We start from the raw sequence: 13,525 nt of genomic DNA, 5'->3' as shown, positions 1-13,525 counted from the left end.
CTATATAACACCTGGCTTTGGCCCTCATTGAGCTTTTGGAGACCACTTAGGTGCTGGCATTTCTCCTCATCTGTCTCTCCATTTGCCTTCTCTTTGGGTCCAGTTTTGTACTCTGGAGATTGAGCCACAAAATTGTTTTACCTGAGGGAAGTTTGCACACTGCAGAGCTACACTGCAGGGAAGAAAAGGCACGAGCAACTTTGGTAGTATCTCCAAAGCCCAGAGACACTCTCAAAGAATAAAGAACCCAAGAGCCTCCTAGAAGTTGGTACTGAACTCGGCTGAGAGCAGAATGGACTTTTGTCTTCCAGAAAAAGGTTTTTTTTTTTTTCCTCCCTCTCTTATCTCCTTGTCCAATTTTCTAAATAACTTCTTTCCATGTGATCTTCTGTCATAGCATATGGACTAACTAACTGGGAACAAATATTAATGGTGTGTATTTTCTAGTCTTATTTCTGCCTGTCATGTTTATTTACGTTTTAATTGGTTGCTTTTTGAGACAAGGTATCAGACTGGCCTCCAACTTTCACTCCTCCAATCTCAGTCCCCTGAATGCTGGGATTACAGACAGGCCTGCAGTGTACACAGCTTTTTTTTCTTTATATCACACATGATAACAGGAATCACTCACTTATTCATTCTTTTTTTTTTTTTCCTTTTGGTCTTTCTGAGACAGAGTTTCACTATGTAATTTAGACTTTCCTCACTTTATAGCCCAGGCTGGCCTCTAACTCACAGTGATCTTCCTGCATGTGTTGCCACCCAACCTGGATACTCATTTATTCACAAGACTCCTTGGAGATGGTGACAACAATTCTAGACATAAGATAGGATACTCTATGAACAAATCAGAGTCCCTGATGTCACTCCTTCACACACTAGGGAATGCAGGGCACAAAACTGTTCTGCCTAGGCTCACAAAGTCCCCTTTAGGGGAGTCCTGAGAGACCATGACAGATAAGCCCTCCTGTCCTGTGTTACTCATGTCCTTCACCTGATGTGGGTAGGACTTTTGCAGACTTTGGCCACAATCCACTGCAAAAGTCCTACCCACATCAGGTGAAGAAGCTGGACCCTGTGTCCCCAGTGAAATGAATTTTCTAACAAGTGTAATCTTGCAGGCAGAATCTTCCCCAGCCCAGCCTACAGTTTGGAACATAGTTCACTAACATTTTGCCATATGACAATATCCTGATAAGCCCTTCCTAGATTCCTGCTCCATAGAAACTGTGTAATAATAAAGTAAAAGTGTTTCTTGAAGCTGCTAATTTTGTGGTTATTTGTTACATAACATAGAAAACTTCATGTGGATTCCATCTAGACATAAAGAGTAAACGGTGCAGTGGCATAGACCCATAATCCCAGCACTTCAAAGACTGAGATAGGAGGACTAAAAATTAATGCCCAGCCTGAGCAATTTCATTATCTACCAAGACCCTATCTCAGAAGGAGAAGAAGTTGGAGGAGAAGGAAGAGGAGGAGAAAGAAGAGAGGAAATGGAAAAGGAGGAAGGAGATGGAGAGAGAAGAGGAGGGAAGGGGAGGGGAAGGAGACAAAAAGGAGAGGAGGAGAGAGGCAGAGGGACAGATGTGGTAGCATGGGTGAGAAACCCACCTAAATGCTTAATTGTATAGATATTTGCTTCAATTTACAGAGTGCAAATTTCCCACATGTGACTCCAGTTATTATTTCTTGACTATAATCTCACTGCTTAGCATTGTCCCTGATAGTGCAGTAGCATGACTTCTTCCCCCATGCTAGTTAGGGTAGCTTCCTAACACGTCCCTTAGAATCCTCAGATGGCACAGTTCTCACTTTTCCACAGAATGTGGACTAGCACAGTTTTACAATCTCTCCAGCTCTTGGAACGCCTTAAAAATCAAAAAATGATGGAATACAATTTTCTGAAGCAAGACTATAAACAAGGAGAGATCCCTGAATACTGTATGATCCCAGCAGATGTTCCTGAAGGGATTTTAAAGACTTGTCCTCTGCCACTCTAGTCTCTTCCCCCACAAGGCTATTTCCACTTAGATGACTTACAGGCCACAAATTCTCACAGCTGGAGTCACTCTTTTAATTATCTCCAGGTAGTTAAGACCATTAAATGCAATGAATTTTTTCATTTACTTATTTAATGCATTTAATTTGCTCATATTAAACAAATATAATAATGATACCAGTCCCAATACAGTTGTCAAATGAGTTGATAGATATATAAACTGTATAATGTGGCATGTTGTCAGTACTGTATATACATAAACATTGGGGATATAAGAGTGTAAAATATACTGTGTGTACTGTAATGGATTCCTTATCTGTCTGTCTGAAATCAAAAGGTCACAGGACATGAATTTTTATGGAATGAGCTCTTGAAATCAGAAATGACAGAATCATATAAAGCATGGAAAAACACATTGTAGGTGGGTGAAGTTGGGAGATGAGAGTTATTAAAAAATGGATCCAATAGCAGCCTGTGTTCTCTTGTTATCCTGGGAGTCAACTGGGGTTGAAAAACAAGAAATGAGGGAAGACAAATTTCACCTGTATCTTAACTTCACAAGGCTGGTCCCGAAAATGCAAAGAATTTAAAGTATGAACACTCACCACGGCCATGGGATTATTATCCATGGCAAATGTACACACGGCAAATAGAGCACAAATGATATGTATACATGACTTCAATAAAAGTATTCAATGCAAGCAGTGAGATTATATTCAAGAAATAGTAACTGGAGCCACATGCGGGAAATCTAACACTGGGGAGTTAGATTTGACTTGTTTTTCAGCAGAATCATCAGAAAATCAAACAGTGAAATAGTCTTCAGTGTTGGGTGGAAACATCATTCTGGACATGCAGTCTGGTCCCTGTTCTCCTGGGAGCGGTGAGAAAGTGGTTTACCCTGCCTTGGATGGGGTAGGAGTGTAAGATTAATCTTGTGGGGACAATCCTTGGCCTCCTAACAGACAAGTCATTCAGAATTAAATCCATGTTTCCTTTGAGTTTTTTGATTAAGATATTATCTAAATATCTTATGTGAGACTATGGCGTAGCTCTTGCTGTATCATAACTGATTTCTGGTGTAACTTGGTTGAACCGCACATTCCTTTTTTCACTACTATTTTAGTTTGTTATGAGCAAATATGAAAATATTCAATATATTTTTATTATTAAATAATGAGTAACTGGACACTGATTAATGAAACCAGACAGGGAATGGATATTTTTAAAAGTGAGTCATGGCTCAGTAGTTATTATTTCTGTCTGTGGGTTCCCACACTAAGAAAATATTTTGACCAATTTGGATGTAACTGTGGTAGTGACAGAAATTCAGTTTAGACGTGAAGGAATTTTTTCCTTTCTTGTGCTTATTGCAATGACTGACCTCCCGAGATCTCCCCTGTATACTTTTGTAACATATAACTAGTACTTTCTTTTAAAAAGAATTCTCTAATATGCTTCTCCTAAACTCCTACTCTGACAGCCTTCATAAATATTTGTTCAGCAAGTGGAGCCAGATGTTCTGACCTCCTCCCATGAGGCGCCGTGATTTTCACCATTGTTCTTCAAGGCTTAGGATGTTGGTATGAAGGTGCCCTTTACATATTAGCATGAGTTAGGTTTGCTGTTTACTTCTAAGAGAGAAGCGATAATAGCAGGCAATTATAAGCAGGCAGGGTACATAGTGGTGAACAGACGAGACATGCGGTAGAAGCTAAACTCTGCTGTTCATTATCTTAACTTAAACTTTTAATCATCTTCTTACCATTAAAATACCAATATAGATACTTGCCATAATATAAACATTTAATTAGATAATTTGTGTGGAAATGTCAAAAGTGATCCATAATTATTAATTATTCCTAGTATACTTTGATTGGAAGGTAGGTAAAGGGGAGAAAGTGTTAAAAGCTTGCTATCCAACATTGAATAGGAAAGGAAGCAGGCATAGTAGAGTTTAAAACTGATGATAATAGCAAAATACAGATTTTTCTAAACTGATCGTTACTCAGGGTTATTCTGACTGTTGATACCTTGTGCTAATGTAGACTACAAAAACATCATATCTGTTCCCTATTAAGTTACTAAGATTCATATGCTTTCAAGGCATTTTGTATAATAGATTATAGAAGCCAGAAAAATAGCCAACTGAAAAAAATGCCAGTGTCTACATTTTCAGAATCTGTGAATATGTTACCTTATATGGCAAAAGAAATTTTGCAGATATAATGAAACTCTGAACCTTCATATGAAGAGATTATTCTAGATATATAAGGAATCCGTATCCGATCATCTGAGCCCTTAAAAGTGGAAGGGGAGAGCCAGACCCCAGGCTTTCTCCATGAGTCAGTGCCATTTGCAGACTGTTGCAGGTAGAGAACAAGGCCCCATCAGGAAGAAAGCCCAGTCTGGGAACCAGTGCCATACATGGGCTGCCACTGGCAGGGGGACAGCCAGACCCCAGCCTCTTCCAGGGCATGGGCTGGCAAACAAGAAGTACCAATATCCCCACTTCCACCCCTATGTGACTGGCTGACCTGGAGAAACACAGGCTGTGATGATAGCTATGGAGGTGAAATGCAATTGGATGCCTATGGTGCTTTGGTGTTTCACTGACCTTGCAGGTCTAGGACCAGTGGTCTGATCATCTGTTGAGAAAATAATGCTTTACAGTGTGGCATATAGAGGGGATCTCCTTTTGAAGGTGGTAGCCATTGTTGATTTCCTATGGTCTTGTTTTGAGGTCCTATATCATTTCCATTGTTTTGCTAGGTTAGGTTTTATTCTTTTTTGTGTTGTTTGATGATGTCAAATCCAAAGGCAGGAGCAGCTATTTCAAAGATAGCAAGACATAGTATGGTAGTCATTTTGGATTTACTATTGTCTTGTTTTGAAGTCCTTCATTGTATTCATTTTGTTTTTGTTGGTTCCTCTGTTCTGTTTGCTTTTCACTATGTCTGAAGGTATCTGCAGCTATTTTGAAGACAACAAAAGGCATTATGGTAACTATTGCTGATTTTGTAATGTTTTGAAGTCCTGTATCATGTACACTGGTTTGTTTTGATTGGTTTTATTTTCCTTGGTTTTGTGCTCTTTAAAATAAAAAAAAGGGGGGAAAGGGAAGCATTAATCTGAAAGATGCAAGCAGGATAAGAAAGAGGAGAGACCTAGTACCCCAGAGATGCTTGATCCCCTTCTACTGGCTGTGAAGACAGAAGTAGATAATGAGGAGAAGAATACAGGGACCTCTAGAATCTAGGAAAGGCCCTGGACTGATAGCTGAAAGCATTGAAGGCCTTATAGCTGTGGGAGTTGAAATCTGACCACTATCTAAAGAGCAAGGAAATGGATTGTCCCCTAGAGCAATTTCAAAATACTCCATAGTAGTGACTTCATACATTATTTACTCCCTTTGGAAACTTTACTTACCATCTGTAATGAAGCAGAGCTTGAACTGAGTGCTGCTACTGAAAGCATGAGTGAAGCCCAGTTTCAGCTTTAAAGATTTATGGAAAGTCAGTGGAAGAACCAGAAAGTTGTTTCGGGCTTCCAAAACAACTTATTTTGTTAAAATTGTCTGACCTACTCAACCTCTCCTCTTGTCTACAATTTCAAAACAGTTAGTCATAACGGAGGTGTTTAATGTTTTCCAAATTTACTGGCATGGATCTAGCATGAGCAAATTAAAGGAAGGGTAATGTTTTGCTTTTTCTCCTTGGTCTATGTGTGATGAGATCATGGTTTAATTCCCTTTCCTGTGGGGCTTTGGCTACTTGATAAACACCCACCTCTCACTGTGGCTGCCTGGTAACACAGTGACATCACACAAGCTCTTAGGAGCAGCCTGTAGAGGTTGCCTAGGTGTGCCTAAAAGCCATCTGGAAAACTATTCCTGGCCCCCAAGCCCAGAGATCCTGATTTAATTAAGATGCGTTGGAGTCTGAGAATGCACCTCCCACAAATTTGCAGAAACTGCCGTCAGTCTGTGAACCATACTTTCAGTATGTTAGGTAAATTTCTCTTTATTAATAAATATTACTGATGGAGTCAGGATGGTCAGAAGGAGAAAAACTCAAAAAATGTATAGCACATTTCACAGTTGGTGCAATGCTTTTAAATACTTAAAACCTGAGCCCTGACAGCTCCTTACCCTAGTCCAGTAGTGCTGAGCCTACGGCATGCATGCTGCAGTTGGCTATTTGTATTATTGAAAGGTTCACCATCACTATGCCTAGTCTCTTCCTTCCACCATTTCCCTGCTTATGACAAGGTGGAATGTCCTTGAATGGGCTTTAAACTCAGCAATAAGAGCTAGGGAGGGAAAGGGAGTGGTGCTTTCATTGGTGCATCTTCACTGATAAGATCCATCTACAAAAACATTGAAACCTCTACTTATGCAACTTGGCATAACAGACCATGTGCTCTGAAGATGGACCAATCAAGTGCTAATGCAACATGCCCTGTGGACTGCAAGAATCACACAACTAGGGGCTGGGGGTTTAGCTCAGCGGCATAAGCACCTGCCTTGCAAGCAGGCAGTCGTGAGTTCGATCCCTGGTACTGATAAAAAGGAAAAAGACAAAAAAAAAGAAAAAAAGAATCACACAACTTTGAAGCTTTTCTTCCCTCACACTGGCTCACACATGCTTTTTGGGAGCTACAGAGCAGGGCAACACTGGTTGTCACCTTGCTTCTATGGTGTTAATCTCCCCTCATCAAATTCTATTGTCCCTTATTCCACTCGCTGCCATTCTTTCACAGATGTTTTAAGGTCACAGAACACACTAGAACATATTAACAGAGATAATTGCTAATGCCTTCTGCCCAGTCTTCTGGTATTGTCCTTCCAATAATCTCTGACTTAAACTCTGAATGCCCATGAACTTCAATACAGTGATTTCAGGCAATAACCTGTCAATGCTTTGAAATTAATAACAATAAATACATATGAATTTAAAAATTGATGCTAGTGCAGTATTACTAATTAAACTACTGACTTTATTTGGAATTCACACTTTTTGGTGCTAATGCTCTTTTTCTCTATCCCAGTATCCAGAATACCATGTTACATTTAATTTTTATTTTTCCTCAATCTTATCCAATTTGTCACAGTACTTTGGTTTTTCCTTAAATCTGAGACCTTGACACTTTCCAAGAGTATTCATTAGAACACTTTTGAAGAGTATTAGTTATCCCCAAGCTTTTTTTTTTTTTCGTAAACCTCATGAAGGTGCAGGAATTTTATATTTATAATCCCATGGAACAATTATTGGAATTCTAGTGAGTTAATTCCAAACTACTACTTCTAGTGTTACCCACAGTGAGAGAAAAAGAAGCCAATATTTATAGTTGTGGGGAGCCAAAGGGGTCCTAAGTCTAGGAAGGGTGGTGGTTACCCGGAAGAAAGGTCTCAGCCCAGAACCAAATCCAGGTTTTATTCATTTGTGTAGAAGGGAGTGGCTTGAGGAAGATGATTGTGTGTTATGGGAAGTGCATGGATGCTATGAGCTGGACTGAGCAAGAGGCCTGAAATCATGCAGAGAGAAGGATATCCAGCAAGAGTAAGCTGCATAGCACAATTTGAGGGATTATCTAATATTTTGAGGTCCATGTTTTAGCTCTGATATATAATCTTTTATGCCACTGGAAGTCATAGGCTCTTTCTTGAGGCTTGATCCCAGCCAACAGTGAGGAGTATGGCTCTCTCTCCCACTGACTGACACATGCTTTGGGAGAGCTACACAGCAGGGCAACACTGACTTGTCACCTTCCTTCAGTGATTACACATCAGCACCTTGGCTAGACTGATTTGCAATGCTTAAAAGTCAATTGAAGGAATAAGGATAAGTCCTAGCCAGCTCTGTACACATCATTACATGGAAATAAGGCCAAGTTTAGCCAAAATAGAGAAAATTGCTCTTTATTTAAGAAGGGTCACACAAGTAGTCCTCCAGAGTTTTTGAGATAGAATTTAAAAATAAATTGTTTCCATTCAGTTCCCTATATCAGCATTTCAGTTAAAAAAAAAACACAGATAGCTTTTGCAGTATCTTTTCAGACTTTTTTCTGTTAAAGTGTATACCCAAATCACTACAGGCACAACAATACAAACAATGTTGGGCAACTTGTTTTCACTCATGCTAGTTCTATGTGGTAATTCCTAACAGTGTGCAGGATTGTACTTGTAGGCCCTGAAAAGGACAGTGTGTCCCATATAAAGAATCTTTTGTAGCAGCTGATATTCAAGCTAGCAGAACCAGAATCCTAGAAGATAATGATGCAGGAACACATTCTTGTAATTGTTTTCAAGTTCTTATGTAGATCTGGAAAATGAATACATGGAAAGTATATAGCACATGGGTATGTAAATTGCAAATAGCTTTTTTCTTAGTTGTTTGCAATTAAGTGCTATTCATAAAACAACAGAAACAAAACATGCTACAAATGAAGCATCTAGCTAGTGGATATGAGGAGGAACCATTTGAGAAATACAGATCCACCGCTAGCCTTTTTAACTGTTCCTAGGAAAATCATTTAACTTACTATTGCCTCTTTTTCTGTGTGCATTAGGTGTAGATGATGTTAGTGTTGTAAGAAAATTCTTCTAAGAAATCTTATTTATATAAAAATTGTGAATATACATAAATATGAATTTGAAAAGGCACTCCCACCAAGAACTAAGAAAATAACATTTTCAGCAGTGTTGATGGTTAGAACAAGAACAGATGTGCCATTCAGCATGGTTCTGTGACCCTATAACTCCAGCTTCTTGGGAGGTTAAGTCAGATAGATCAGAACTTGGAGTCCCATCTTGGAAACTTAGCAAGACCTCTTCAATCAATCAGTCAATCAATCAATCAATAAATAAATAAATAAATAAATCTGGGTATGTAGCTCAGAAGTAAAGCACCTCTGAGCTTAATTTCCAATAAAACACACACACACACACACACACACACACACACACACACACACACACATGTGGCCTCTATAACAAACCAAAACTATGTTGTGATTAAGGCTGGTTATGATTTTAAAAGAAATTTGTTTTTTTCAGTTCTTTCCTGCTGATTTTGGATTACTAATTTCTCTATAGCAATTAATCTCTGAATAGAAGATAGAAGCCTAATATAGAATAGAAACCCACTCGTTGGCACATGATACATCCAACAGCCTCATCTGTCACTGGAATACATGTGTGGTCAATATGAAATTGAAAACCACAACAAAGAAAGCTCTATTTGATAAATAATGGCCTCTCTGAGTTTTCATATTCTGACCTTGCATAACTTAAAGAATAAATTGTTTCATTAAAAATGAATAACTTGGCCTAGGCTCTAATACTCTGGATCTTTATGATACAACACGGTGCTACTATGAGGTCAAGTTAATGGAGATGGTCCTTAAATGATGCTAGTTAATCCTCCATAGGGAAAGATTTTCTACTGGTAAAGACCATTCCCTTCGTCTCAGCCAAATTTTATTCAAATCTATTCCTCTATAGTCAGTGTTTTCCAGAGAAATAAATGCAATAGGGTAGATATATAGATTTAAACAGACCAAGATTTATTTCAAGAAATTGACTCAGAGAGTCTGGGAACCAGCACCACCTGTGAGCCACTGCAAGACTGAAACAGCCAGACCCTAGCTTCTCCCTGTGAGTCAGCACCATTTGCAGACCAGGGGTAGAAGGGAGAAGGCCACACCATGAAGCAAGCCCAGTCTAAGAACCAGCACTATGCAAGGGCCACTGCCAGACTGGAACAGCCAGATCCCTCAATCCCTTCCAGCACATCGGTTGGTGTAGGGAGGTGCGCGACAGCCCCATTGCTGCCTCCCTGCCTCTCTCTCCTATGGGCACAATGCATCTGCCTACATTAACCATAATCCTCTCCTGCTTACGTCACATACCCAGATGTGACGATGACCCTGTTGTATTCATCCCCGTAGCCTCTTCCTGTCCCACCAGCCTGCCCTTGGCCTATAAAAGATGTAATCACTTCTGGAATAAACGGGGCTTGATTGGACTCTCTCAACTTGCCTCAGTCTCTCTCTCTGTCTCCCCCATGTGTTTATTTAATCCCCGTTCCCCCTCCAGGTACACCCCACGGATTGATCCGCGGACTGGATCAGGTTGGCACACAAGAAGTGCCAGTCTCCACCCCATCCCCCAATGCCATAAGTGACTGCCTTATCTGGAGAAACACAGGCACTGTGATGATAGCAATAAAGGTGAGATGCAACTGAGTGCCTGTGGGGCTTTGCTGTTTTACTGACATTGCAGATCAAGGGCCAGTGGTCTGATAGATTCAGAGGATGGCAGTACACAGTGTAACATCTGGGGAAGATCTCCTTCTGAGGGTGATAGCCATTGTTGATTCCCTATGGTCTTGTTTTGAGGTCCTATATCATTTCTATTGTTTTGTTGGGTTAAGTTTTATTCTCTTTTGTGTTGTTTGATGATGTCAAATCCAAAGACATGAGCAGCTATTTCAAAGATAGCAAGACATATTATGGTAGCCATTTTGGATTTACTATTGTCTTGTTTTGAAGTCCTTCATTGCATTTGTTGTTTTGTGTTTATTGTTTCTATTCTCTTCTGTTCTGTTTGATTTTCACTATGTCTGAGGTTATCTGCAGCTATTTGGAAGACAAAAAGAGGCATTATGGTAACTGTTGTTGATTTTGTAATGTTTTGCAGTCCTGCATCTCTTACACTATTTTTTAATTGGTTTTATTCTGTTTTATCCTCTTTAAAACACAATAAAAAGAAATAGATTCAGAAAATTACATGCTCTCATGCCTGGCTCATGATATAATCTTAAATCAAAAATATGTACGGAAAGAAGCCAGTCAAACCCTGCCTGCATGCTGGCCACCATCACGACTCTCCCATGGGTAACCACTTTCCATGGGCAGGGAAAAGCAGCCAGCCATGCTTTGGAGAAGCTGTCTGAAGAAGCCCACCCTGCACTCCACCACCTTTGGGGGAATGTGGATTAGGAGAACTCAGGAGCCTGACCCATCCCTCTACACTGTGTATGGGTAGCCAGTGTGGGAAGTGCCTTTTCCCACTTTTCTACTTTTCTACCCACTTTTCTAGAGGATCACAGGAAAATGTCAAGAAAGAACAAAAGGCAGTTTCTGGCCTCCAGCCCAAACAAACAAATCCAGAAGATAAGAACCTGCAAGGAAAGAGAAGTCCACATCTGAAATCTGTGAGATGTTGGAAACTGAAGTAAAGAAACTACTTCATGAGGCTGTAAAAGAAATCAGATCAGAAATAATATCTCAGATAAAAGAAGAAATTACAAACAATAAAAGGGTTACTGAGCATTTCTAAAGACATAGATTCATAAAACAGAGGTGCATTGGAGAATAAAGGAAGCCTTGAATGAACAACATAAAGAAGAACTGAAGTACGTGAAATAGACTCAAAGAGATAGCCAGGAAATTAAAAAGTCCACGGAAAGCTGGCAAAATTTCTTGAATTAAACTAAAGATAGGTCTTCAGACCTTGAAGACAGGGTGGCAGCTACAAATCATAAAGGGAGAGATCTCTTAAAAATAACAAAACCAGGAAATAACAGTTCAATGGTTGCAAGATGACACACACACAAAATTTGAGTGTGTGAGTCAGTGAAAAAGTATGAGTCAAACACAAATGACTTAAAGAGACTAATTACAAAAGTACCAGCAGAGAACTTACCAAGCATTGGAAAAAGACCCAACTTACAGACACATTAGACATGTAGAGCTCCAAATAGCCATAACCAAAATAAATCTACACTCAGACATACAATAATCAAGATCCCAGAAATTCAGCACAGGAACAGAATATTAAAAGTTGTTAAGGAAAAGAAACACATCACCTATAAAGGAAAACTCATCCAAATCATGACAGGCTTCTCAATACAAACCATCAAGTCAACAAGAGTTTGGAGTGAAGTGTGTCAAGTCCTGATGGAAAATAACTTCCAACCCAGATTGATGTACCTTGAAAAACTATCTTTCAAAATACTGGAGAAACAAGATACTTTCATAACAAAGCACAACTGAAGGAATTCATGACGACTAAACCAAATCTACAAAGAGTACTGAAGGACATTCTAGAGAGACATAAAGATTACCGTGATTTCAGGAACAGTAGCAGAGGGGGATCACCAAGTTAGAAAGACAACTGAATGAAGGGGAAAAGTAAGGATCCAATGGCAAGAAAAAAACGTGGTGTGGATAACCCGGTGCATGCTGGCCTTAACCATTAATGTAGATGGCCTCAATCCATCAATAAAAAGAAACACAGGCCATATGAGCCAACAAAAAAATCCATCAATATGCTGTATACAAGCAATACATTAACTCAAAAGGAAATTCATAGACTGAAAGTCAGAGAGAAAACAATGTTCCATGTGACATGGAAACAGAAAAAAAGCAGTAGTGGGTTCCAAAATGTACAATAAATGGGGGAGTGAAAGTGGAAGTGAACTCTTTTACTTAAAGACAAATGATTGTAAATGTTAATCACATCTACAAAAATACCTTTATAGTAGCATCTAGATTACTATTGAGTAAATACCTGTGTACTATAGCCAAGCTACTAGCACATAAAATTAATTTTCATTCTTCCTTTGCTAAAAACAGAAAACAAAAACTGAACAGGGCATATTGGTAAATTATAGTATTGATAAATGACAAAATTGATATGATTTTAGGAAAAAGCATCCTATACTATGGTGTTAGCTGTATTACCATGATAAAATACTACAATAAATAACTTATAAAAAAGGAGAGGTTTATTTTAGTTCTACAGTCATTTGACCTCTTACCTTTGACCCCATGAGGAGACTAAACAACATGGTGAATAGTGTGTGGTAGGGCAATGTTGCTCTGAGTGATTGCTGAGCAGCAAAGGTTCCAGTATTACCTTTAAGGGCATTCCTCTTGTGATCTAACTTCCTTCTTCTAGGTCCCACCTTTTAAAGATTCTTCTGTCTCCCAGTAGCACCACAACCTAGTAACAATACTTTTCCCATGTGGGCTTTTAGAGGATTTTGCAGATCAAAACTGTAACAACTCCTAAATACACTGATCAATACTTTTAGATTCTGTCTCAGTTATTCTTCTCTCATTGCTGAGACAAAATACCCAACACTCTAAATTAAGGAAGGAAAGGTTTATTTAGCTCACAGTTTGTGGAGGTTTCAGTCCATAATCAGCTGGATTCAAGGCAGGGTGGCATGGCACAGGGTTAATAATTCAAAGCGACAGAACACAGCAAAAATAGCAATAGTAAAACGGGGATCAAGCCCCTTTTTCTCCCTTCTATTGTAAGCTGGTTACCTGCCCACAACATCTCCATGTCTTCCTCTAGCACGGGCTCAAGGCATGTGAAAAGTGAGGACCCTGGATGTTTTCTGAATTATTTTATTAAACTTCCAAACTTCTCAAGTTGATACAATGTATCAATCATTACAATCCATCTCTTGTCTACTTGGCAATGAGACACATTTTTTAAAATGGGTT

General features: G+C 39.2%; 1 long non-coding RNA gene across 2 annotated transcripts in view; it reads right to left on the bottom strand.

Annotated features, from left to right (window-relative positions):
- The window catches only part of LOC134471642 (uncharacterized), a 179,543-nt gene that overhangs the window by 64,193 nt on the left and 101,825 nt on the right, over positions 1-13,525 (bottom strand). The gene's annotated exons all lie outside the window — the stretch shown is intronic.

The sequence above is a fragment of the Cavia porcellus genome, unplaced genomic scaffold, assembly GCF_034190915.1.
Source record: "Cavia porcellus strain 051 isolate PalLab524CR breed Dunkin Hartley unplaced genomic scaffold, mCavPor4.1 scaffold_19, whole genome shotgun sequence".
In the NCBI taxonomy this organism is placed as follows: domain Eukaryota; kingdom Metazoa; phylum Chordata; class Mammalia; order Rodentia; family Caviidae; genus Cavia; species Cavia porcellus.
Note: the sequence above shows the minus strand (reverse complement) of the source record. Positions and strands in the feature narration are given on the sequence as shown.